Source organism: Peromyscus maniculatus, chromosome X, assembly GCF_049852395.1.
Source record: "Peromyscus maniculatus bairdii isolate BWxNUB_F1_BW_parent chromosome X, HU_Pman_BW_mat_3.1, whole genome shotgun sequence".
NCBI lineage: Eukaryota > Metazoa > Chordata > Mammalia > Rodentia > Cricetidae > Peromyscus > Peromyscus maniculatus.
This window is the reverse complement of record NC_134875.1, coordinates 106,045,323-106,068,385: the sequence shown is the minus strand read 5'-3', so window position 1 is coordinate 106,068,385 and position 23,063 is coordinate 106,045,323.

The window sequence follows — 23,063 nt, the reverse complement described above, 5'->3', positions numbered from 1 at the left end:
AGAGCAGGAGTGAAATATTGAGCTGTATAGAGGGATGGATAATGGGGATAAAGGACATGTGGACATGAAAGAGGAAGAGTCTGAGGTATGTTGAGGCTAACAAGTGAGAGTAGAGGTATTAGGAAAATGAGAGAAATGGAAGAAAGAACTACAAAAAAATACACTTTATTCAGAACTATCATTGATTAGAACATGGGACTGAAACTGGTCAGGCAGGGATGAAAAGCCAAAGCAGGTGTTCTTGGAATCTCTATGTTGTTGTCCAGTAATGTCAGAAGGCGAGTTAGGGCTCTTGTTTTCTTTGTTACTGCCTGAATGAACATCACTGCCTAAATGTTATTCCTGGCAGTGTTGGTAGAAACTGAGAGGAGACATCTGTTAGAGGCAGCTCTCTGCTCCTAGTTCCCTCCTCTACTAGTACCTCACCAAGTTTCTGCTCTATGTCCTTTAAAATGGTTCTAGGCCAGAAGCTCATGGGAACTATATTACCCTGGACAACTTCCTACTATATGGGAGCTGTGCTCTCTTTCTCTGTCTTCCTAGCTTAAGTTCCCACCTGTCAATGCAAAAACTACAACTCTCACCTTAAAGGGAAAAAGAAGTAGATTATTCTAGAGCCCTTTTGAGTGACCATAGCCCCTGGAATAACAAATTTAAGTTACCCTAGAGTCCATGTTCCAACATGGAAGCAGTGTTATGTCATTTTTATAATTTTAAAGAACAGAGAAAGCCACAAAGCAAGGCAAATTTATAATACATTTGGGTACATCTGAGAGGTAAGTAAAGTGAGATGGAGTAAATGTTTCTATCAGTCCATGATCCTCTATGAGCTTCTAGATGGGCAGAAGCAAGTGATCTGCTAAGTTAATAGATTCCAAAAATTGGTGGCTCTTAATAAGTCACAGGATGTTGGTTCTGACATAAAGGTGGGCAATGGGTGGCTCTTTCCAAGGCCTAAGAAGTAGTCCAAAATAAGGCAATGAGCCTTTGGATCTGCAACATTCAAATCTCTCCATAGACCGAAACTCTAATAGTCCATCAATCTCTGCAAACATATTCTTTTAAGGATTTTCATTCACACACCTATTGACCTATATGTGGAGACCCACAGAGGTTCCCTAATGAGAACTTATTCAGGGTCTGAGAATCTGAGCTTGCTTTACCCAGTAGGGCTGCATAAAGGGATGATTTAATGACAGGGGTAGTTATCAAGTATTTGGAAGGGTCTACACTTGGCTGTGCAGTGTGCTTTGATCTAGCAAGGGGGAGGTCTTTTGCCCTGCCTCTTGGCATTGCTATAAAAAGTCCATTTGAATAAATGGAAAAGGCAATTGGGTATTGACCCAGGTTCTCCCAAAACTGTCCTGTGTTTCTATCTTTCTCCTCTTTGCTATCTTTCTATCTAATATTTTCTTATCCCTTTCTCCTCTTCATAAGAACCCTTGAAAAAGTGGGAGCTGGCCTCCCACAACTATAGTAAATTTCTCTCTAATTTTCACTATCTGTGGTTTGTGAATTTTATTCTTTGAATTTATGAATCAAGAACTTTAAAGTCATGCACTTGGTAAAAGTTTTGTGTGGCTATAAGCAACTTGAACCCTAATCTCTGAGTCATACTCACCCAAGAGCCAAGAAAGGCTTCATTGCTTTCAAAGATGCCCAAATATTCCTATGTTACCATGGGGGAATTTTTCTTTCTTTTGAAGGTAGCTAGCCCACCAAGGGCCAATATTCCATCAGTGTAAATAATTAAAAAAATTTAATCTTTTCCATTTTGTACAACTTTTATGCAAATATTTTACTGTTTGAGACTGTAACTATGTTTCTTCCTTCACCTTCTTCCTTACAAACCCTCTCATATACTCTTTCTTTAATAAACTTCCCTACTTTGTAAAATATTTTGTCCACACAAGTCATTCTGACCTCATTCCTAGAACATAAATATCTCACCCATGCAAAGAAGGACCTAGAGAAGTAGCATGGGGACAAGAAAATTTTGTACACAGACCTAGTTATGAAATGCTGTGGAGCATGGCAAAGTACTCCTTGCTGGTCAGAATGTTCTAGAGGTTGTTAGAGAGTGGATGAGTAACAGTGTACAGGAAACTTCATCCTTGTGAGTGGAGAGCTGTACTTTTGAAAGTCTTGCATCTCAATTTAGATGCAAGAAATCTCCTCCCTGGACTGGACCTGCCTCAAGTGAATTTACCAGGCTGGGATGACTCCCCAGGGGAGACCTTGCCTTGGAGGAGGTGGAAATGGGGGGTGGGTTGGGGAGGAAGACTTGGGGGTGGGAGGAGGAAGGACAGAGGAATCTGTGGCTGATATGTAAAATTAAATTAATTATAAAATAAAAATATTTAAAGAAAAAAAAGGAATCTCTTCCTTAAGGGTAGGGTACTGAACGCCACAGAGGCAAGTGGAGAATAATCAGGCACAATTGACTGCTAAGAAAAAGGAAAGAAACAACTTCCCCCAGAACTGAGACAGAATCAAGTCCTTTGCCCACCCCAGGATTTCCCCCACTCCCTTCAACATACCTTCCCTGACCAGACTAAGGAGAGATTGAATAATGCAAATGCACTTCCAAAACCAAAGTTTGACTCCCTATTTTCTGTTTCTGAACATGAGACTCTTCTTCCTTTTCCTGTCTACTGGGGTCCCTCATCAGAGGAGAGTTTGAGTCAGGGTTTGGGAAAGAGAGACAAAAACCAACATCAATACGATCTGCTGAGGACCAATACTGTCTTAGACCATAGGGTCCCCAGGCAGTTGCTCTTCTAACTGCATAGAAGTAACATATTAGGCTAGTAAGCTTTGAAATAAGGATTAACTTTAACTATTTTAACAAGTGGTTTCTCAAGGGCTCCAACTCCAGCTGACAGGGAAGGACAGAGGTCTACCTGAGCTCAGCCCACACCTCAAGTTCCCAGGCGCTGATGGGACAGGGAAGCAAAGGTCAGTTGTCACTTGCCAGTTTCTGTGTTCCCAGGGCACAAGTGACACCTATGGTCTTGAGTCTCTCCTCTCCATTTCTCCCACTTCCTTCATGAGTCCCCTTTCCCACAACAGTTTGAGCTGAAGGGATGTAAAAATGGTTCAAATAGCATTGCTTGGCATTCACAGTTACAATTAGTGTGGAAAGACACATGGCCTCATCTTTCTTGGGTTGATACCACTGAATTCCTTCTTCCTTTCTCCAGTTCCTTTCCTTTGCAAATGGGTGCCTACATCTCTGGGCCACATGTACTGACTCTTCCTATATCCATGCCAACTAAGGTGACTTTAAAAAAATTGTGGGGTGCAGAGAACTGTCTATATTTAATCTTTGAGATGTGTAAATGGCACAGAGATTTGTACCCTCATGGGAAATGGACTCATTTTACTTGGGGTTGAGCTCACCTCAAGTAGAAACTAAACATTTTGTCCTCTTGCCACCTTGCTAGTGATGTCATCAAGATGGCAGTAGTGATGTGACTTCATCACCATTTTGGTGACTGGAACCCCATAGCATAAACTTCAATGGCAGAACACATAAAATATCCTGGTATCTTCGATCCTTAAAAGGATCCATGGACCCTTAGAATTTCCTGCACCATAGGCATTCAGCCACAGTTCTCAATTCTCCCCAATTTTTGGTGTTTTGTTTTCACCCAATGCCTAATGGATCATGGAAACTGGGGACCCAGAAGAGACACCAACAAACTATTGCCATGTAATAAGATTCATACATTATTATAATAGACTAAATAGATAATGCCAGACCTCTATGGTGTGGAATTTTCTTTTCTTTAAATTCTAACACATTGGTTTACACACATGATATATTTACTGATTACTACAGGGACTGAAGAGTTGTCCTAACTGTGTGCTTCAAGCACTAGCCTGCTAGCAACAGGGGCTGACACTTTGAGATGGCCAGACCTAGGAAGCTCATTGAAATTACAACAGCCCAGAGCTGGGTCTTTGGAAAGCATGAATCCCCACCTAAATCCAGAGGACAGATTGCCATGTCCTTGACAAACTTCTGCAAGGAGTCAGTTACCACAGGTGACTTCAAAGAGGAATGAGCATGCTTCAGTGGGAGGCTGGAGATGCTGACTTTTCTCAATACTCACAAGTTTGTCTTCATTTTCAGTTGCTGTGACATAAAGAGGCTAAGGAAAAAAACATTTAGATGTCATTTATTTCCAAGGTCTTGTAGATGCTATCATTTTCTACAGGGCTTGCCTGAGAACCTTATAAAAGCCTCATAATTTCAAGATATGTACACAGCTAATAGTAATTTATTACATTATTCTATCATATTAGCTAGGGTTTTCTAAGGGAATAGAATGGATACAATCAATATATATCTATAAAAAGAGATTTATTACAGTGGCTTATAAGTTGTGGTCCAGCTAGTTTACCAATGGCTGTCTCCAAATAAGAAGGTCCAAGAATCCAGTAGTTGTTCAGTCCATGATGTTGGATATCCCAGAAGCACCAATTGGTGCTGGGGTCCTAGAAGATTTCTAGAGAGCTGCTACTCGTGAGTCAATGCTGTATTATAGTAGGTTCTAAAACCAGTGATTGTACTGGTTGGTTTTGTGTGTCAACTTGACACAAGCTAGAGTCATCAGAAGAAGGCGCCTCCATTGAGGAAATGCCTCAATGAGATCCCGCTGTAAGGCATTTCTCATTTAGTGATTAATAAGTGAGGGCCCAGCCAATGGTGGGTGGTGCCATCCCTGGACTGTTGGTCCTGGGTTCTGTAGGAAGGTGTGCTGAGCAAACAATGGGAAGCAAGCCAGTAAACAGCTCCCCTCTATATCCTCTGTATCAGTTCTTGCCTCTGAGATCCTGCCCTGTTTGAATTTCTGTTCTGACTTCCTTCAGTGATGAACAGCAATGCTGAAGTGTAAGCTTGATAAACTCTTCCATCTCCAACTTGCTTTTTGGTTATGGTGTTTTGTTGCAGCAATAGAAATCCTAACTAAGACAGTGATGGGATGTTATGTAACAGGGTTGCTAAAGTTGCCAGTGAGAATGAGAACAAGAAAGCAAAAAGAAAAAGCTTCCTTTTTCTGTGTCCTTTTATGTGGTGTGGCCCAAGTTTAGGGTGGGTTTTTTCCCCTTCCAATGATCCAATCAAGATTAGCTATCACACCTCTGTATGCTGTTTAGATTTAACTTTCTTGTTTTAAGGTGACAACTTCCATCTACATGACAACAGCTTTTCATGCTTACAGAAATTCTTCACAACTAGGTTTGTTGACTACTGATGTGTCTTCATAGATGGAGGGTGTGGGCATGGACATTGGGACCCTCATCATAGTATCCACCCTCTTCTCCAAGCTACCCATTGTTTATAGTTATGCCCTATTTCCATGTGGTTTTGATGAGCTAGAATATATAGGCTAAGGGAAGCTGAAAGGATGCACCATCCATACAGCAATGGAAAAGTGGCCATTCTTGCTGGGTGAAAACTTTGAAGTGTGACTGCCTTTGACTCACTAACATATTTCTGTCAATTCCTTCTCACCTGGGTTCTACAATTATGCTCAATAGTCTCATTTCTTCTGTGGGTGTACTTCAGTAAAAGAAATTTTGTTTTGTCATTAGGAGTCTATCAAGAGGGCATAAATACTGTTTAGTCCATCCTTAGGGAATATTTTTTCACAATGGTTGTTAAAAAATTTAGTGTTCCTACATCTTATCATATTTAGAGAGAAAACCAGTATTTATGTAAATAAGAAATTGTGTATGTTTAAGACAGATGAATGTTGTTCCACAATAGAAAAGAAAGCTGACAAACTTCAACAAATTCCAAATTTCTGAGGGAATTAGGTGAAGTATATAGAAGATGAAACTTTATCTATATGATTTTAAAATGTTTGAGTGTAAAGCTCATTATACAGATGTCAAACCTCTGCTTAAGTTCATGGAGTTATTAGTCTGCTCTTCAAAACATAACTATTGGCTTAAATAACAAAACTGTATGTCCAACTGATGTTTATTTCAATGTTTTCTTTTCTCTCAAGCTTAAGCTAAATTCTATGAAGTAGTTAAAAACATTAGAGTGGTACAACTGATTTTCTGGGTGTTCAATTACCATACTTTGTGGCCTACTATGAGTTATTCAAATGTATTAAAAGGGAGTAAATTTTCTTCACAATCTTCATGTCAACAAGGTCAACAAGGTCTCAGTAGACAGTAGAGCATGTCTGAAAATGTACCTGCAGGGAATCATTTGCTTCCTCATTTAGGAGTGTTATAGAGATTCCATCTGGGGAATTCTAACCAGTGTCCTGTCTAAAAGCAACAGTGAACACTGGGAAAAATTTATTTTGATGCTTCCAAGTAAAGCCACAGTCAAGCAAGACCTTTGATTTAACATCATGAAGATGAAACAACTATTAAAGGGTGCCTAGAGGAGTCAGAGATTCCTCTCAAACCAAAGTGAACCATGATGACCTAATCATCAACTGCCCTTGGCAGTACCAAAAACAAAGCAAAAAAAGATTAAATTTGACCATCTGAATTATCATTAACACTCAACAGGAAAGCATAACCAAAGTATAAAATGATTAACATGTTTCTTTAATAGTTCAAGGGATCAAAAACCTCCTTAGACATTGGACTGAAATGCATATGAGATATTATTTAGACAACCATTTCTCACTAGTGATTTTTTTATAAGTGACACCTAGATATAATGCTACAGTCCTTGAGTCTATTCAAGACAGACAAATCTAAAGCAGAAAGAGGCCCACTATTGTTTTTGCCTAAAATTTAAATGATGTATGAATTTAATTTCTCTCCATAGTAAGAAGCCACCTGCGAGTAACATCACATTGTGATTTTATCAACTCCAAAATCTATTAAAGTGCCAGAAAGAAAATCCTGGGTTCAACTCTCTAGAGACTTAAAGTGGAGTCCCAACGTGGTGGTGGTAAGTGACCAAGGCAATGCGACCTCGTTCTGACTTCATTTTGCATCTTCTTGAACTGTTCTCATTCCTCTACCACCACCACCCAAAAGTCACATCTGCCTTAACAACACGTTTGAGATTTTCATCACCCTAATCATGCTTCAAATATATTAACTAAAATAATATTTATAAAAACTTAAAATAAACTAACTGAAGAAGGAATAATAAAAAAATTGTCATGTTATGTCCAAAATAATTATTACACTCTGTCAAAAATGAATGTTTCAAGGTTACCCTGATTGTCATCTAACATGTGAATAGACTTATAAATGTTTAATTGTCTATGTCCTTCTCTAATGAACTATTACAGTTGGGAGGAGGAGCCACTAGGTGAATGTACTTCTGAGTATATTGAGAGATGTTAATGAGCTTTGATTTGGACATTTAAAGATATTCTGCATTCTGGCTTTTCCTGGTTCCCTGTCTAAGGCCTGAAATGCTAATAATTCCTGCCTTTCCTCCTTCTTCCCACCTCTTTCCAGGCACTGGTCAAGGACTTCTTTTCCTTCTACTTATGGTCATTATACAAATAGAACTTACTGATGCGTGTCTGGGGGCTTTTAGACTGACTGGAAGGGTATCACAGACTGCCCCCATATGACGCTTTTGTTCAAGCCAAATTGATCAGCACCCAAATTCTATAATGGCACCTAGAGTCATATTTCCAGGGGAGATGGGTGATAAAAACAGGAGGTAAAATTTGATTAGGTGGTTTCAGTTAAAAAGATCCCTAAATAAAAGTAACCAGTTTCTTTCTTAGCTATAATTCAGACAAGTCCTTGAGACTGTTTGCAGTCTCATTCTTGCCAGAGGCCAGGGATGTCAGAAGTATTTTGGAGTTTCTAGTCTCTGGTCTTATTCATAAATAATTAAAGCATATGTCTTTAAAGCAGGATAATTAAAGTAGCATTGAAAACCCCTTTAAGTTAAGAGAGTAGATAAGATATTCTCTCTGGCTTTGTTTATGATATAACATCTCAGTTGGTCTAAGTCAGTCACCTGGCATAGAGACCACCCATAGGAAGGCAGGTTCACTTGAACCAATACTAAAGAAATAGAATAATTAGCCCCCAGCTCCCATCCTGCCCCCCACCCCGACTTCCCTTCTGGACAAGAGGTGAGTATATGGGCTCAGCCTAGATCCCATCCCTGGGCACCAGTTCGTCCGGGGAAGACCTGACCAACTTGGCCCCAGGTTCTAGCCACTGGGCAGGGTCCCTTGTAGCCCTACCAGGAAGGCTCCACTTCTCCAAGATCCCTTGCAGACCCTGCAATCTCCATGCCCTTCCCTCATGCCCATCTGCCCGAGACCCCAGCCACTTCCTGAGACTTAGAGACTGCCCCCCAGCTACCATCCTGCCCCAGAATTACCTTCTGGACAAGAGCGAGAGAGCTGCCATCCTGCCCTGGACTTCCTGTCTGGACAAGAGCTCCCATTCTGCCCTGGAGATCCCATTTGGACAAGAGAGCTCCCATCTGGACAAGAGAGAGAGACTTCCTGAATCTGTCAGCTCTGTCTGAACCAAGTGCGCTGATAAGACCAAGAACGAACCACAAGGAGATGGGCAGACGTCAAGGCAGAAGTACATACAACAAAATGAAGAGCAATACAGCATCACCAGAACCTAGTCCTCCTCCAACATCTAGACCTGAACATCAAAGATTGGAAGAAGCAGAAGAAAAGAGCCTTATGAATAACATCATGAAGAAGGTAGAGGCTTATATAAGAGGAAAAGACAAAAAATGGGAAGAATGCTATAAAAAACTAGAGGAAAGGACAAATAAAGTAGAAGAAAACAATAAAGTCCTGGAAGAAAACAATAAAGTACTGAAAGAAAATCAGGAAAAAGCAATGAAATAAATGAAGGAAACAGTCCAACTCCTGAAAAAGGAAATAGAAAAAATGAAGAAGACACAAACAGAGGGAATGCTAGAAATAGAAAATCTGAGTAAACGATCAGGAACTTCAGATGCAAGTATAACCAACAGAATGCAAGAGATGGAAGAGAGGATCTCTGGCATTGAAGATACAGTAGAAGAAATAGATTCATCATTCAAAGAAAACACTAAAGCCAACAAAGCCATGACCCAAAATGTCCAAGAAATTTGGGACACCATGAAAAGACTAAACCTAAGAATAGGGGTAGAAGAAGAAGAAGAAGAAGAAGAAGAAGAAGAAGAAGAAGAAGAAGAAGAAGAAGAAGAAGAAGACGACCAACTCAAAGGCATATATATATATATATATTCAACAAGATCAAAGAAGAAAACTTTCTCAACTTAAAGAAGGAAATGCCTATGAAGATACAAGAAGCCTATAGAACACCAAACAGACTAGACACCCCAAAAAGTCCCCTCGCCACATAATAATTAAACAACTAAATGTACAGAACAAAGAAAGAATATTAAGAGCAGCAAAGGAAAAAGACCAAGTGACTTATAAAGGCAAACCCATCAGAATAAAACAAGATTTCTCAATGGAGATTTTGAAAGCCAGAAGGACCTGAACAGATGTAATGCAGATACTAAGAGACCATGGATGCCAGGCTAGACTAATATACCCAGCAAAACTTTCAATCATCATAGACGGAGTGAACAAGTCAATCCAAGACAAAGCCAGAATTAACCAAGACTTATTCACAAACTCAGCCCCACAGAAAGCACTAGAAGGAAAAATTCAAACTAAAGAAGTCAGATACACCCTCAAAAACACAGACAATAGATAAAGTCATGACAGTAAACCCCAAAGAAGAGAAGTACACACACCCTACCACCAAATAAGAACAGGAACTAACAATCACTGGTAATTAATATCCCTTAATATCATGGACTTATTTCACCTATAAAAAGACACAGGCTAACAGAAGGGATATGAAAGCAGGATCCATCTTTCTGCTGCATACAAGAAACACATCTCATATTCAAAGATAGACACTACCTAAGAATAAAAGAATGGGAAAAGACTTTCCAATCAAACAGTCTTAAGAAACAAGCGAGTGTAGCCATCCTGATATCCAGCAAAATAGACTTCAAACTAAAATCAATTGAAAGAGATCAAGAAGGGCATTATGTCCTCATCACAGGAAAGAGCCACCAAGATGAAGTTTCAATTCTGAACATTTATGCCCCAAACACAAGGGCACCCACATATGTAAAAGAAACATTACTAAAGCTTAAACCACATATAAAACCCCACACATTAATAGTGGGAGACCTCAACAACCCACTTTCACCAATGGACAGATCTCCCAAATCGAAACTTAACAGAGAAATAAAGGACTTAACTGATGTCATGACTCAAATGCACTTAATCGATATCTACAGAACATTCCATCCTAACAAAAAAGATTATACCTTCTTCTCAGCACCGCACGGACCCTTTTCTAAAATCGACCACATACTTGGCCACAAAGCAAATCTCAACAGATACAAAACAATTGTAATAACCTCCTGTGTTCTATCAGACTACCATGGTTTAAGGTTAGATTTCAACAACAAAAACTACAGAAAACCTATAATCCCATGGAAACTGAATAATGCTCAACTGAATCACCAATGGGTTAAGGAAGAAATAAAGAAAGAAATTAAAGACTTCCTAGAGATCAAAGAAAATGAAGACACCACATACCCAAACTTATGGGACACTATGAAAGCAGTGCTAAGAGGGAATTTCATAACACTAAAGGCCCACATAAAGAAGTTGAAGAAATCTCACACTAGTGACTTAACAGGACACCTGAAAACTCTAGAACAAGAAGAAGCAAAGTCTCCCAGGAAGAATAGAAGCCAGGAAATTATCAAAGTGAGAGGGGAAATCAATAAAATAGAAACAAAGAGAGCAATACAAAAAAATTAATGAAACAAAGAGTTGGTTCTTTGAGAAAATCAACAAGATAGACAAGCCCTTATCCAAACTAACCAAAAGACAGAGAGAGCATCGAAATCAACAAAATAAGAAATGAAAAGGGGGATATAACAACAGACATTGAGGAAATCCAGAGAGTCATCAGTCATACTTCAAAAACATGTACTCCACAAAACTGGAAAATCTAAAAGAAATGGATAATTTTCTGGATAGTTACCACATACCTAAGTTAAATCAAGACCAGATAAATTATTTAAATAATCCAATAACCCCTAAGGAAATAGAAACAGTCATTAAAAGTCTCCCAACCAAAAAAAAAGCCCAGGACCAGATGGTTTCAGTGCAGAATTCTATCAGATCTTCAAAGAAGAGTTAATACCAATACTCTCTAAATTGTTCCACATAATAGAAACAGAAGGAACATTACCAAACTCCTTCTATGAGGCTACAATTACCTTGATTCCTAAACCAAACAAGGAGACAACAAAGAAAGAGAACTACAGACCAATCTTCCTCATGAACATTGAAGCAAAAATACTCAATAAAATACTGGCAAACAGACTCCAAGAACACATCAGAACAATTATCCACCATGATTAAGTAGGCTTCACTGGGGATGCAAGGATGGTTCAACATATGAAAGTCCGTCAATGTAATACACCATATAAACAAACCCAAAAGAAAAAAACCACATGATCATCTCATTAGATGCAGAAAAGGCATTTAACAAAATCCAACAACCCTTCATGATAAAGGTCTTGGAGCGATCAGGAATACAGGGAGCATACCTAAACATAATAAAGACAATTTACAGCAAGCCAACAGCCAACATTAAATTAAATGGAGAGAAACTCAAAGCAATTCCACTAAAATCAGGAACGAGGCAAGGCTGTCCACTCTCCCCATACTTATTCAATATAGTACTTGAAGTTCTAGCCAGAGCAATAAGACAACATAAGGAGATCAAGGGGATACAAATTGGAAAGGAAGAAGTCAAGCTTTCCCTATTTGCAGATGACATGATAGTATACTTGAGTGACCCCAAATATTCAACCAAGGAACTGATACAGCTTATAAACACCTTCAGCAACATAGCAGGATACAACATCAACTCAAAAAAATCAGTAGCCCTCCTATATACAATGGACAAAGAGGCTGAGAAGGAAATAAGAGATACATCACCCTGTGTAATAGCCACAAATGACATAAAATACCTTGGGGTAACACTAACCAAGCAAGTGAAGGACCTATATGACAAGAACTTTAAGTCCCTGAAAAAAGAAATTGAAGAAGATGTCAGAAAATGGAAAGATCTCCCATGCTCATGGATAGGCAGGACTAACATAGTAAAAATGGCAATCTTACCAAAAGCAATCTACAGATTCAATGCAATCCCCATCAAAATACCAACAGAATTCTTCAAGGACCTGTAAGAATAATACTCAACTTCATATGAAAAACAAAAAAACCCAGGATAGCCAAAAGAATCCTGTACAATAAAACAATTTCTGGAGGCATCACAATCCCTGACCTCAAGCTCTACAATAGAGCTACAGTAATAAAAACAGCTTGGTACTGGCATACAAACTGACATGTGTACCAATGGAATCCAATTGAAGACTCTGACATTAACCTGCACACCTATGAACATATAATTTTTGACAAAGAAGCCAAAACTGTACAATGGAAAAAAGAAAGCATCTTCAACAAATGGTGCTGGCATAACTGGATATCAACGTGTAGAAGGCTGCAAATAGATCCATATCTGTCACAGTGCACAAAACTTAAGTCCAAGTGGATGAAGGACCTCAACATAAACCCAGCTACTCTGAACCTGTTAGAAGAGAAAGGAGGAATAGTCCTGAATGCATTGGCATAGGAGATCACTTCCTAAATATATCACCAGTAGCACAGACACTGAGACAAACAATCAATCAATGGGACCTCTTGAAACTGAGAAGCTTTTGTTGAGCAAAGGATAAGTTCAAAAAGGCAAAGTGACAGCCTACAGAATGGGAAATATATACACCACCCCAACATCTGACAGAGGACTGATATCCAGAATATATAAGGAACTCAAGAAATTAGACATGAAAAATGCCCAATATTCCAATTAAGAAATGAGCTATAGAACTAAACAGAGAATTCTCAGCAGAGGAAATTCAAATGGCTGAAAGACATTTAAGGAATTGCTCAACATCCCTAATTATCAGGGAAATGCAATTCAAAACAACTCTGAGATACCACCTTAAGCCTGTCAGAATGGCTAAGATCAAAAAGACTGAAGACACCTTTTGCTGGACAGGATGTGGAACTAGGGGAACTCTCCTCCACTGCTGGTGGGAATGCAATCTTGTACAACCACTTTGTAAATCAATATGGCACTTTCTTAGAAAATTGGGAATCAATCTCCCTCAAGATCCAGCTATACCACTCTTGGGCATATACCCAAGAAATGCTCAATCATACCACAAGAGCACTTGCTCAGCTATGTTCATATCAGCATTATTTGTAATAGCCAGAACCTGGAAACAACCTAGATGTCCTTCAACTGAAGAATGTACAAATAAAATATGGTACATATACACAATGGAGTACTACTCATCAGAGAAAAAGTATGACATCATGAGGTTTGCAGAGAAATGGATGGATCTAGAAATAATCAACCTGAGTGAGGTAACCCAGACTCAGAAAGACAATTATGGTATATACTCACTCATAGGAGGATACTAGAGGTGGAACAAGGATGACTGGACTGCTACTCACATCACCAGGGAGGCTACCTGGAAAACAGGACCCCAAGAAAGACATAGGGATCGCCCAATGATGGAGAAATGGATGAGATCTACATGATCAACCTGGACATGAGTCGGGGTAATGAAGGGTGAGGGTCGAAGGAAAGAGAGCTTGGGGGAGCAGGAGATCCCAGCTGGATCAAGAACAGAGAGGTAGAACAAGGAATAGGAGACCATAGTAAATGAAGACCACATGAGAATAGGAAGAAGCAAAGTGCTAGAGAGGCCCACAGAAATCCACAAAGATACCCCCACAATAGACTACTGGCAATGGTCGAGAGACAGCCCGAATTGACCTACTCTGGTGATGGGATGGCCAAACACTCTAATATTCGTGCCACAAACCCCATCCAACGACTGATGCATCTGGATGCAGAGATCCACGGCTAGGCCCCAGGTGGAGATCAGGGAGTCCAATTAGCAAGAAAGAGGAGGGTTTATATGAGCGAGAATTGCTGAGACCAAGGTTGGATAAAGTACAGGGACAAATAGCCAAACGAATGGAAACACATGAACTATGAACCAGTGGATGAGGGGCCCCCAACTGCGTCAGGCCCTCTGAACAGGTGAGACAGTTGATTGGCTTGATCTGTTTGGGAGGAATCCATGCAGTGGTACCGGGTCCTGTGTTCATTGCATGAGTTGGCTGTTTGAAACCTGGGGGTTATGCAGCGTCACTAGGCTCCGCCTGGGAGGAGGGGACTGGACCTGCCTGGACTGAGTCTACCAGGTTGATCTCGGTCCTCGGGGGGAGGCTTTGCCCTGGAAGAGGTGGGAATGGGAGGTGTGCTGGGGGAAAAGCGAGGGTGGTCGGAGGGGGTAGAACAAGGGAATCCATGGCTGATATGTAGAACTGAATTGTATTGTAAAATAAAATAAAAACAATCATAATAAAAAAGAAACAGAATAATTAATTCCTTGTACTAGGGATTCAGAGGCTCATCAAGTCTACATAATTTCAAATCACTTATCATAACAATAATTTATTGTTAATAGAGACTTCAGAAGTCTGCATATAGTGGCAGAGTTTGAAGGGAAAAAACAAAAATGTACAATAAAGTTGGGAATTTATGAGAACTGTTTTTCTATCAAGGTAGGGAGCTTACCAGGTGCCAATATTCTATAAATATCCCCTATTTATATAAATGAATTTAAATCTCTTTTACTGAAAAAAATTCAGACAATATATTCTTATCACAGTTTCTCCTCTTGCAACTCTCTCAGATCCACCACACTAACCAACCACCACAATTCCATAACCTTTCTTTCCCTCTTTGTAGAAAACAAACAGGCAAACAAGACACAATTTAAAAGAGAAAAAAACAAACATAAGAAATACACAAACAAAACCCATAAAAACAAAAAAAATTGAGATCAAAATATATAAGCAAAAAATCTGTAAGACAAAATTCTCAAAGTAAGAAAATAAACAAAAAGTCTACAAAAATACTATTGAGTTCAATTTGCATTGCCCATCTACTTCTGGGCATGGGGCTTTTCCTTAAGTGTGGTGATACTCCATTGCAGGGTGTGTGGGGGGGACTTTTTTCCTTTGCAAAAGGTTATTAACCTGAGACAGCTACTTGGGTATGAGTAGAAGCTTCTGCTTACTCCCCCATCACAATGATCCTGGCTGCCTTGAAGTTGTATAGGCCCTGGAACTGATGCACATATGTATTCAAATCCTTTATTTTCTCCCAACTTGTAAAACTTTTATGTAAATCTTTTCAACTCCCTTACTTGGTAAAATTGTGTTTGTGCAGAGCCTCAAACACCACTTCTCATTCCTGGAACATGAGCGTCTGGAACAGTACACTCCTCCCTTAATTTCTTTGGAATGGGTTCTTTTCTAACCAACCATCAAATACTCTGAAACTAGACCCTAGGAAATGGGGAAAAGGCAGTCACCACTTTTGCTAGAAAAACAGAAACAGAGACCTCACTACTCCCAATGTTAGGAGTGCTATAAAAACCCCAAGCCAAACAACCACAACATATATGCAGAGCACCTGGTGCAAAACCATCTTGGGATCTTTTTCCTCCTACTGGGTTGCCTCATCCAGCCTTTATGTGAGAGCTTGTGCCTCATTTTATTGTAAATTGTCATGCTATGTTTGGTTGATATCCATGGGAGGCCTGCTCTTTTCTGAAGGGAAAGGGAGAAGTGAATCTGAGGTAGAGGGAAGAAAAAGAGGTAATTGACAGGAGTGGAAGGAGGAAAGGCTGTAGTCAGGATGTATTGTATGAGAGAAGAATAAATAAATAAGCAAATAAAAAATGAGCTTCCTGTCCCAGTGTGCTTGCTAACTAGGTCATGGTTTTTGGGAGCACCTTTTGCAAAAAGAAATTGCAATGTTGAGTTACTTTTGGATTGTTTGTGTGTTCCTTTGTGCAACACAGATTATTTGCCAAATGATAATGATAAATCTATCACATTGTGATGAATCTATCATTTGACACAATTTATTTATAACATGTGTAATTATTGGTCATTTCTGATCAGCAACCTTTAGTTTACTCAACATTCTTCTTGATGTCATGATGAGTTAATATGATGTCATAGAGAACCAGTATGAAAGTTCCTGACATAAAGATTTGTGTCCATGTGCATGCAAACCTCATAATTCTGAATATTTGTAGTCTTAGAATTACCCAAAAATGATAAAAATGTTTGTTATTTCATGAAAGCCAAGTTTCTTGTAGAAGGATCTGTTGATAGGTGACAGGTGTATATCTCTCAAGCTCTCACACATGTACTTAGAAGCCAGTGAATATCAGTTTCAGGAATGTTTTGTTTGTTTGTTTGTTTTATTTTTGTTGTTTATAGATCCCCACCAACATTTCCCCTTCCTCCTCTCCTCCCAGTCCCCTTGCACTGCCTCTTCTCCATCCCCCATCCACTCCTCCTCCTCTGTTTCTCTTCAGAAAAGGGCAGGCCTCACATGGATATCAGCCACACATATTATATCAAGTAGCAGTGAGACTAGGCATCTCCTCTCCTATTAAGGTTGGACAAGGCAACCTTATAGGAGGAAACGGTCCCAAAAGCAGGCAACGGAGTCAGAGAAAGCCCCAGCTCCCACTATTAGGAGTTCCATAAGAAGACCAAGTTACACAACTGTAGCATATGTGGAAAGGATCTAATTCAATCCCATGTGGGCTCCCTGGTTGTCCTTTCAGTCTCTGTGAGCCCCATGAGCCCAGGTTAGTTGGTTCTGTGGGTTTTCTTTTGGTGCCCTTGACCCAACTGTCTCCTACAACCATTCTTGCCCCTCTTACACAGTATTCCCTGAACTACTGTTTGGCTGTGGTTCTCTGCATCTGCTTCCATCAGTTGCTGGATGAAGTATCTCTGATGACAGTTGGACTAGGCACCAATTTATGAGTATAGCAGAATATCATTAAGAATCATTACATTGACTGATTTTTTTTGCCAGCAATGTTTAGTTCTATCCTAGGTCTAGGCTATCCTGGCTCTGGGTCCTAGCCATCAGTGGTGATCTCCCTCTCATGGTATGGGTCTCAAGCTGGGATAGTCACGGGTTAGTCACTCCCACAATTTCATTGCCACTTTTACCCTGACATATCTTATAGGCAGGATAAATTGTAAGTCAAAGCCTTTGTGGCTGGCTTGGTATCCCAATCCCTCCACTGGAAATCTTCCTGGATACAAGAGATGGCAGATTCAGGCTCTATATCCCCCTTTGCTGGATGTCCTACCTAGGATCACCCTCATAGATTGCCGGAACTTTACATTGCACTAGATTTCTAACTTGTCCCAAATATGTCTCCAGATTCCAGTTGTCTCCCCCAGTACTCTCTCCCTTCATTATCCTCCCACCTGGTCCCTCCTATTTATGTTCCCATCTCTCCAAAGAGATCCCTCCCCACATCCAAAGGTAATATCTATTCTATTTCCCCTTCACAATAAGATTCATGTGTCCCCTTATTACTTAGCTTCTCTAGGTCTGTAGATTGTAGCATGATTATCCTTTTTAGATAATAAATCCACATATGAGTGAGTACATGCCATGTCCATCATTTTGGGTCTGGATTACCTCAGTCAGGATGACTTATTCTAGCTCCATCCATTGACCAGCAAATTTCATGATGTTAGTGTTTTTTAACAGCTGAGTAATACACCATTGTGTAAATGTACCACATTTTCTTTATCCATTGTTTGGTTGAGGGACACCTAGGTTGTTTACAGTTTCAGCCTATTACATATAAAGCTGGTATGAACATAGTTGAGCAATTGTCCTGTGGTATGGTAGAGAATCCCTTGTGTATATGCCCAGGAATGTTATGGCTGGATATTGAGGTAAATCAATTCCCAATTTTCTGAAAAACTGCCATATTGATTTCCATAGTGACTGTACAAGTTTGCATTCCCACCAGCAGTGGAGGAGTGTTCCCCTTTCTCCACATCCTTTCCAACATAAGCTGTCATTTATGTTTTTGATCTTAGCAATTCTGACAGATATAAGAAGGAATCTCAGAGTTTAAGTTATATTTACTTGATGGCTAAGGATGACAAATATTTCTTTGTTTCTCAGCCATTTGAGATTCTTCTGTTGGGAATTCTCTGTTTAAGTATGTAACACATTTTTAATTGGATTATTTGTTTTTTTGATAGTTTCTTGAGTTCTATACATATTTTGGATATCAGCTTTCAGTCAGATGTGGGGTTGGTGAAGATCTTTTTCCATTCTTTTGGCTACTGTTTTGTCCTTTTGACAGTGTCTTTTGCCTTATAGAAGGTTGTCTGTTTCATGTGGTCTCATTTGTCAGTTGTTATCTTCCTGCCTGAAAAACTGGTGTTCTGTCCAGGAAGCTGTCTCCTGTGCCAATGTGTACAAGGCTATCCCCCAGTTTCTCTTCTATCAGCTTCAGTATATCTGGTTTTATGTTGAGGTCTTTGATCCACTTGGAGCCGAGTTTTGTGCAATGTGATAGACATGGATCTATTTGCATTCTTCTACATGCCAACATCCAGTTAGACCAGCAACATTTATTGAAGATGCTTTCTTTTTTCCATTATATAATTTTGGCTTTTTGCTGAAAAATCAGTTGTCCATAGGTGCATAAATTTACATCTGGATTTATTATTCAATTGCATTGATCAAACAGTCTGTTTTTATGCCAATACCATGTGATTTTTATTACTATAGCTCTATTGTAGAGCTTGAAATCAGGGATAGTAATATCTCTGGAAGTTCTTTTATTGTATAGGATTGTTTTAGCTCTCCTGTTTTTGTTGTTGTTGTTGTTTTTCCATATAAAGTTGAGTATTGTTCTTTGAAGGTCTATAAAGAATTATGTCAGGATTTTCATGAGGATTGTGTTGAATATATGGATGGCTTTTGCTAAGAAGGCCATTTTTACTGTACTAGTCCACTGATCCATGAACATGGGTGATCTTTCCATCTTCTAATGTCTTCTCCAATTTCTTTCTTCAAAGACTTGAAATTCTTGTCATATAGGTCATTCACTTGCTTGCTGAGATTTCCTCCAAGGTATTTTTATTATTTGTGGCTATTGTGAAGACTGTTGTTTCCCTGATTTCTTTCTCAACCCATTCATCTTTTGTATATGGGAAGGCTACTGATTTTTTCAGTTACTTTTGTATCCAACCATTTTGCTAAAGGTGTTTATGAGCTGTAAGAGTTTGCTGGTAGAATTTTTGGGGTCACTTATTTATACTATCATATCATTTTCAAATAGCAATACTTTCAAATTTGTGTTCCTTTGATCTCCTTAAGTTGTCCTATTGCTCTAGCTAGAACTTCAAGTACTATATTGAATAGACATGGAGAGAGTGGAAAGCCTTGTCTTGTCCCTGATTTTAGTGGAATTTCTTTAAGTTTCTCTCGATTTAATTTGACGTTGGCTATTGGTTAGCTGTATATTGCTTTTACTATATTTAGATATGTCCCTTATATCCCTGATCTCTCTAAGACTTCCATCATGAAGGAGTGTTGGATTTTGTCAAAGACTTTTTCAGCATTTAGTGAGATGATCATTTTTCCCTCTCAGTTTGTTTATATGGTGGATTCCATTTACAGATTTTTATATGTTGAACCATCCCTACATCTCTGGGATGAAGTCTACTTGATTATGATAGATGATCTTTTTGATGTGTGTTCAGATTCATGTTGTGAGTATTTTATTGAATATTTTGGTGTGTAGATTTGTAAGAGAAACTGGTCTATAATTCTCTTACTTTGTTGAAACTTTGTGTGGTTTGGTTATCAGTGGGATGGTGACCTCATAAAATGAATTTGGCCATTTTCCTTCTGTTTCCATTTTGTACAATAATTTGAGGAGTATTGGTATTAGCTCTTCATTGAATGTCTGATAGAATTCTGTACTATAAGCATCTGGGCCTGGGCTTTCTATGGTTGGGAGACTTTTAATGACCACTTCTATTTACTTAGGGGTTATAGGTATATTTAAATTGCTTATCTGATGTTGATTTAATTTTGGTAAGTGATGTATATATAGAACTTTGTTCATTTCTTTTAGATTTTTCCAATTTTGTGGAGTACAAGTTTTTTAAGTATGACCAATTAGTCTTTGTATTTCCTTGGTGTCTGTTGTTATGTCACCCATATTGTTTCTGATTTTGTTAAGTTGGATATTCTCTCTGTGTCTTTTAGTTAGTTTGGATAAGGGTTTGTGTATCTTGTTGATTTTCTCAAAAAACCAACTCTTTGTTTTATTGATTCTTTATATTGTTCTCTTTGTTTATATTTTATTGGTTTCAGACCTGAGTTTGATTATTTCTTGCAGTCTACTCCTCTAGGTGTATTTACTTCTTTTTCTTCTAGAGCTTTCAGGTATGCTGTTAAGTCATTGGTATGAGATCTAATTTCTTCATGCTCTTAGCACCAATTCCATTGTGTCTCATAAGTTTGGATACAGTGTGCATTCATTTCTATTAAATTCTAGGAAGTTGCCTCCAAGGCTGCAACTGTTTCCTGAGATAGAGCCCTCCAGCACCTGATTTGACTAAGAGGTGAGTCTTTATCCTCATACCCAAACACCCAAGCCCTAGGTTTGGGCCCAGGAGCACAAACCTGTGCCCTCATACCACCACACATTGCAGTCCCAGTTGCAGGCCAGTTTGCAGACAGACCTTCTGCAGACAGGTCATACCACCACCATCCCACATCAGACCCAAGTCCCACCTCCCCCAAATCCCACCCACCCTCAGAGACTACAACCGTTCCCTGAGATAGAGCCTGTCTAACCCCAATTAGATTAGGAGTTGAGTCTGTATCCTCACACATGAACAACCCAGCTCCTAGGCTTTGGGTCCAGGGACACAATCCTGTGCCCCTTACCAACAGCCATTGCAGTCCCAGTTTCAGGCCAGTTGGCAGGCAGACCTCCTACAGAAAGGTCAGACTACCACTATCTACCACTTGCGAAGACTGCAGCTACTCCCTGAGACAGAGTCTATCAGCACCAACTAGACCAAGAGCTCCCACTGGAACAAGAGTATTGATCAGACCAAGAGAGCCTCCCTCAGACAAAGACATTGCTTGCACCAAGTGGAGAAAGAGATGGACAGACGCCAGTGCAAAAATATAGTCAACAACATAAAAACCAATATGCCTCCATCAGAATCTACATCAGCAAGACCTGAACACCCCAACACAGAAGAAACAGAAGAAATTGACCTTAAAAATGACGTTAAGAAGATATTAGAGATCTTAAAAGAGGAAATGAAAAATTCTCTTAAAGAAACCGAGGAAATTTCAAACAAAAATGGGAAGAAATCAGTGAATCCCTTAAAGAAAGCCAAGAGAAAGCAATTAAACGAGTGAGGAAAACAGTTCAAGATTTGAAAACTGAAATCAAGACAATAAAGAAGACACAAACTGAGGGAATGCTGGAAGTGGAAAATCTGAGTAAACGAACGGGAACTACAGATGCAAGTATAACTAACAGAATGCAAGGGATGGAACAGCAGATCTCTGGCATTGAAGATATGGTAGAGGAAATAGATTCATCAGTCAAAGAAAACACTAAAGCCACCAAAGTCATGACTCAAAATATCCAGAAAAATTGGGACACCATGAAAAGACCAAACCTAGGAATAATGGGGATAGAAGAAGAAGAAGAAGACCAACTCAAAGGCACAGAAAATATATTCAACAAAATCATAGAAGAAAACTTTCCTAACTTAAAGCAGGAAATTCTATAAAGAGACAAGAAGGTTACAGAACACCAAATAGACTGGATTCAAAATAAAAGTCCCCTCTCCACATAATAATCAAACCACTAAACATACAGAATAAAGAAAAAAATATTAAGAGCTGCAAAGGAAAAAGGCCAAATAACATATAAAGGCAGACCCATAAGAATAACACCTGACTTCTCAATGGAGTCTCTAAAAGCTGGAAGGTCTTGGACAGATGTTATGCAGACACAAAGAGACCATGGATGCCAACTCAGACTATTACACCCAGAAAAACTCTCAACCAGCATAGATGGAGTAAATAAGTACTCCATGATAAAACCATATTTAAACAATATCTCTCCACAAATCCAGCCCTACAGAAAGCACTAGAAGGAAAAATCCAACCGAAGGAAGTTGGATACACCCATGAAAACACAGGCCAACACCAACAAATACCAAAGAAGGGAAACATACAACACTGCCACCAAAACAACAAAAACAAAAACAAAACAAAACAAAACCACAAGACAAACAAAAAAAACCAACCAGGAATTAACAATCATTGGTCATTAATATCCATTAATATCAATGGTCTCAATTCATCTATAAAAAGACATAGGCTAACAGAATGGATAAGAAAACAAGATCCATCCTTCCGCTGCAAAAAGAAACACATCTCAACTTCAAAGACAGACATTATCTCAGAATAAAAGTCTGGGAAAAGACTTTCCAATCAAATGGATTTAAGAAGCAAGCTGGTGTAACTATACTAATATCTAATAAAATAGACTTCAAACTAAAATCAATGAAAAGGGATCAGGAAGGACATTACATATTTATCAAAGGGAAAATCTGACAAGATGAAGTCTCAATTCTGAATATTTATGCCCCAAATACAAAGACACCTATATTTGTAAAAGAAACATTACTAAATATTAAATATCACATCAAACCCCATACACTAGTTATATAGAACGATATCCACAGCACACTAGTAGTGGGAGACTTCAACACCCCACTCTTACCAATGGACAGGTCTGCCAGACAGAAACTTAACAGAGAAATAAGAGCACTAACAGACATTATGACTCAAATAGACTTAATAGATATCTACAGAATATTCCACCTTAACACAAAAGAATATACCTTCTTTGCAGCACCCTATGGTACCTTCTCCAAATTTGACCACATGCTTGGTCACAAAGCAAATCTCAACAGATACAAAAATTGAAATAACCTCCAGTA